Source organism: Colobus angolensis, unplaced genomic scaffold, assembly GCF_000951035.1.
Source record: "Colobus angolensis palliatus isolate OR3802 unplaced genomic scaffold, Cang.pa_1.0 Scaffold181, whole genome shotgun sequence".
Taxonomy (NCBI): domain Eukaryota; kingdom Metazoa; phylum Chordata; class Mammalia; order Primates; family Cercopithecidae; genus Colobus; species Colobus angolensis.
The window spans coordinates 5,505,010-5,510,641 of NW_012114944.1; positions in this window are offsets into that span (position 1 = coordinate 5,505,010).

Below are 5,632 nucleotides of genomic sequence, written 5' to 3' on the forward strand. Positions count from 1 at the left end.
CTTTCTCTTTTTTCATTCTCAGTAGCATGATGCAATGGACAAGTTACTTTTCTTTGAGGCTCAGATTCCTCATAGCTACACCTCTCTTGGTTGCTATTAGAATTAAGTGAACTAAAACACCCGAAAAGAGTTTAGTAAAATGTAAAGTACTATATACGTATTATTATTTTTCTTACTGTATTTTGTAACTAAGGATATGAAGAATGTGCTCAGGGGAAGATGGTTTCTGAGGAAGGCCCAAGAAAGGTTGACTTAGTCTCCCACAGGTGACCTAGGCCTTTGGATGGACAGAGAGACCTAAGTTCAGAGATAATTAAATAAGGAGCAAATTCATGGGCTGAAACTAAAAGCAACTTGATAGGCCAAACATGAAATGCTTCTTTCTCAGAAATTCAGAGAAGAGACTCTGAGAAAGATCTTCCCTTTGCTTTTCTGAGGGCTTCCAGGAATTTATCCCAAAGTGATGATGTCCCAGAATAAATAGGTTTTCTTCTCATAATTAAGCCAGAGGTTCTGGGAATGGGCTGAGCCCAAGGCTGAATTCATTACTGAAATTGCTTGCAATTTAATTCAGGTCTCAAGGAGGTGGTTCCTGTGTGTCCCCGGAAAAGAATCCTCGCATCTAGACAACAGTCTCCATGTGTCTCTAGATTGACTTTGAAATGGGAACCTTTTTCCCCTTCAGAACTTAATTTACTCTCTAAAAATTAAGTCCACAAAGGGAACTTCACTACCACACTGTCTGTAGAAGGACCTCAGCATTAGGTGGGAACATCTGGGACATCATTCAACATGGGTAGTGACTGAAGGAAGTTGAGTGTCCCTTAGGAATAGAGACCACGAATTTTTCAGTTTTGTATCCTCTGCATGTCACATAGTGCTGGGCCCAGAAAAAAGTACACAGTGAATCAGTGCCTTGGAAGCCTCTTCTGTAGGCACAGTTACTAGCGCACGGTAGGAAATTATAAATATTTGTGAAATGGACAGCATTGCCACCAGGTCTAACACACTGAAAATATCCACTGTTGTGCAAATGTATTTTCCTTTTGTTCATCTTAGCCCATTATTGGTTGCAACTACTCCCATAAAATTGATTTATTGCCCACATTCTCAGAGTAGGCAATAATCCATATAATAATATGGGTAATCCATATAATAATATGGGTCTATAACGAAGATAAACCATAATGTTTGTATGGTATCTTCACAATGTATTATACAATTGGATCTTCACTTCAGGAGGAACGACTACTGCATTCTTCCAGGCCAGAGATGAAGGAAACCTAAACTAGGAAAGTGACAGTGGGAGGGAGACACATGGGAGTTTTCGAACTTGATTTCTGGTTTGGAAACCTGAGTGGATGATGGTGCTATTCGCTGAGATATAAAGAAGGTACAATTTTGATGGGAAATACGATGAGCTTAATTATTAACATTCTGAGTTTAAGCGCTTGTCTGCCACCCTGGTAGAGGTAGAGCTCATTAGATATCAAAGTATGAAACTCAGAAGAGACATCTGGGTAGATGTAGTCTCTCTCTCTCTCTCTCTTTTTAAGACAGGGTCTCACTCTGTTGCCCAGGCTGGAGTGCAGTGGCACAATCACAGCTCACTGCAGTCTCAACCTCCTGGGCTCAAGCAATCCTCCTGCCTCAGCCTTCTGAGTAGCTGGGACCACAGGCGCATGTCACCACCGCCTGGCTAATTTTTGAATTTTTTGTAAAGACGAGGTTTCATTGTGTTGCCCAGGCTGGTCTCGAATTTCTGAGTTCAAGCCATCTGCCCGCCTTGGTCTCCCAAAGTGCTGAGATAACATGTATGAGACACTGCGCCCTGCCAGTAGATACAGTCTTGAGAGCCATCAGCATATGATAGTAATAGATATCCAGAAATAATGAGTATGGGGGAAGAACGGTGAGAACAGTTTTAGGGGGAAGCAGGTGGCAGAGACCTGTAGCAGAAGATGGAGTAGAAAAATGAAAACGGACACAGCCAGCATGCAGGAAAAGAAAGCAGTATGGAAAGAGACATGAGGTTAAAGGAGAGATTTTTAAAGATGGAAAAGACATGTTTAAATGCAAATGGGAGAGGAGCAACAAGATAGACCCACTGGGCACCTCTGAATCTGTCCATCACCACATCTGACTACAGCAACCTTAAGACAGTAATGACAATGGCTTCACTTCTGCCTTTCAAATCTAACACAAGTTTCTCTCTTGGACAATCATACAAAAAATGGGATTCTAGGAAATTTAGTTCTCAGTTTATCCATGTTGACATAACACAATCCTGCACAATCCACCACTTGTCAATTTTGTATCCACATACACTTCTTTAACCATATTTAATTTCCAAATAAAAACAATTATAAAATCATGCCTCTAGATAAATTGATTCAATAAATGAGTTTTGTCACTCATCTGGGACTCAATTAAGTCTTTTAAAGGCATTGCAAAAATCTATCAGACCTGAGTATACTGGAGTACACATATAATTCCAGGTGTCGCTGAAGTGGGAGGATTGCTTGAGTCCAGATTTGATTCCAACCTGGGCAACAAAGGGAGACCCCCCCCATATCTAAAAAAGAAAAACAAATCTATCAGGTCAGCTTCCTCTAGGTAGGGGGAAGACAATTCTTCCAGGTTACATAAAAACTAGTACTGGGCTTATTCTCTGTAAAATGAGTGCAGAAGCAATGCTGTATAGGATATCATGATGACAAATAAGGCATTCAATAAGGACAATGCATTTCCCCTTCCAAGTAGAAATGGTCGAAAATAATCAGCCTGAACTAGGTGGCCTGAAAAATGGTGCCGTATCTCCAGTTGTTGTTGGTCTTTGCTGATGGCAGTTGGAGACTCCGCCCGGAGGTAACCAGACTGGCTTTGGTGAGAGAAAGTCTATGTTGCTGGATAACCTCTGTCCCTGCAGCCACGGCCTTTTTATTTATTGGGCAAGGACAGGAATGACTGGAGAAAGAGGATGACTGACATCCACAAAACAGGTCATCTTGTCTATCTTATTAGTAAGATACTTCTATTGTAAGGCTGCATTTTGGTGAGCCTTCACCTCAGATACAAATATTGTCATATTCTGTAGTCATTTAGAGAGGTCTATCCCCATACCCGTTTTCCAGACCTCATTGCCTCCATTTTTCTAATCATCTTTCATCCAAGTTCATGACCAATCAACCAAACCATTAATCACTGCTCATGAATTAATAGATCCATACCTTTTAGCCATCTCTCCTTCCAGGCAAGTTAACCAATTAGGTGCACTACCCACTGGAAATCTTTCCTTTCAACACTGTTCTTCATGGCCACACCCAAATAGGGCTATGGTGCTAAGGGCATTCAATGGAGCTTCTTCAATTTTGGTAGATATATTTGCAAAACATTCACCGTTTTTCTTCTTTAATCAAACCGTTCATAGGGACCACCCCATGAAGGCATTTGTGCAGACTGAGAAAGGAGAGGCAAGGTAGCAGAAGAAGGATTCATAGAAATCTGAGCCATTTGTTGATGCAACTGACTTGTGTCTTCAGGACCTGGTTGATCCCGATCTCGTGCATATCACTCCCACTTAATGATGAAATGGTGCTGTGCACACTCAACATTATAGCTTCTTGAGTCAGAGATCAACCACTTTGCAATGGGCAGCTCAGGTTGTATGCTAACTTCTTGGTTCATGGTGAAGTATTTAGTCTCCACTAGGGCCCAGTAGCAAGTCAGAAGATGTTTCTCAAAAGAAGAATAGCAACTGGGAGAGGATAACATAATTTTGCTTCAAAATTCCAAAAAGTCTAAACTATGATTCATTCACAAAGGTTTGCCATGTGCTCTGTAATGCATCTCTGTCAAGATGCTCCAAGAACTATTGGATCTGCTGAGTCAGACAACTGCTTCTGGTGGTCTTTACTAACGGGCATTGAGAAAAAACATTTGCTACATCGATAGCTGCCAGAGGGTATGCTGTTTTGCTTCAGCCAAGAAACCACATTTGGAATTGCAGCAGGGTAAGCAGTCAGGAAGACGACATATTAACAAAGTGGAGGAAAGCAGGACAAGTAGGAACCAATTTAGAAACTCTGTGTCTATCCATTACCACATTTTACTATGGTGACCTTCAGAGAATAATGGCTGCTGCCCACTTCTGTCTTCCATATGTGCAAGTTTCTCTTTTGGGCCAACCCTAACCCTGAGTTACAGAGTAAATGGAATACTGGAAAACACTGTTCCCAGGTAAACCAAGTTGACACACCACAATACAGTACACTGGTTTTGTGCATTACTAATTTGTATTCATTCATACATATAGATTGTGTTTATGTTTTGTATGTACAATTTAGTTCATAATTTAAAAAGAAGATGTTAAGACCAACATAAAAGTTGATGTTTAGAAGCTTCCTCAATAGAGACATGTGTAACAAAATTATTTGTGAATGAAAAAAAGTATGTTTTATGCATACCACTCTTCCCGCTTCTAAAGAGGGGACTCCTTTTCTGAGTGCTGAGATGGGTCTGAGAATGCAAACTGGAGAGAGAACTATGAGATGGGGGCAGGTAATGATGATGACTTGGGATGAGAGGTTGAAGAAAAATGTGAGTCTGGAAAATGACTGTGGCAGAACAGGGAGAATTTTTGAAGAGACAAGAAAGCTGCTATCCATAATGAGAAACTGGTGAAGGAGCATACTTATGTGGAATTTTATTATGTTTTAAAATATGATGTTGTAATATAAAACCTCTTCCACTAGCTGCATGGAATCTTCAGTAAAATATCCACTTCTCATCATGCATGGATGAGGTGGATTTATACTGGAGACAAGTCAAAGTGCTGAATGCAGTCGCAATAGTAGGCCTGGAGCAAGAACTATGGCTGTTCCCAGGAAGTCAGCTACAGCTCAGTTACATTGCTGAATAAAACAGTGCAAAATCCTGTTATTAAAGAGTGGTAAGCCATTTCTGTCCTATAAAAAGACACTTTGAGGTAGATTATCCTTTATTTCAGGGGGACAATACTCTGAACTGGCCCTTTAAGTCATACAAATATAAAACAAGCTTCATCTATTGTTCTTGGGAAGATCTGTGATGCAACCTAAATGCAGATATTTCAGCCTAAAAGTGAAGTGACTGTGCTAGAATATAAATTGTCCTGGCTAGGTTTTAGCAACCACAATTATGCATCTACAGATGTATATGCCCTTATGTGCAGAAATGGGAAGTTGTGAGGAAGAGAAAGGCAGGAGAGACATTTAAGTAAGATCTTCACCTCACCCAATAGGCTTTTAAATGACTAGGCTTGGCTCAATGCATGGTTTTGTTTAATGTCCTAGAAATGAGACATGTGGTTAAGAGCATGGGCTCTGGCTGGGCATGGTGGCTAAAGTCTGTAATTCCAGTGCTTTGAGAGACTGAGGGAGAAGAATCACTTGAGGCTAGGAGTTCAAGACCAGCCTTGACAATATTGAAAGATCCCACCTCTGGGGGAAAAAAAAAAAAAAAAGAACACAGGATGCATCTGCAGTCCGCTGCCATTGGGAGGCTCCTCTACCACTTGCAGGGTGTGTTGCCTCACTGTTTTTATTTTACAATGGGAAGGAGGATAGTTGTTACTTTATAAGGTTGTTAAAAG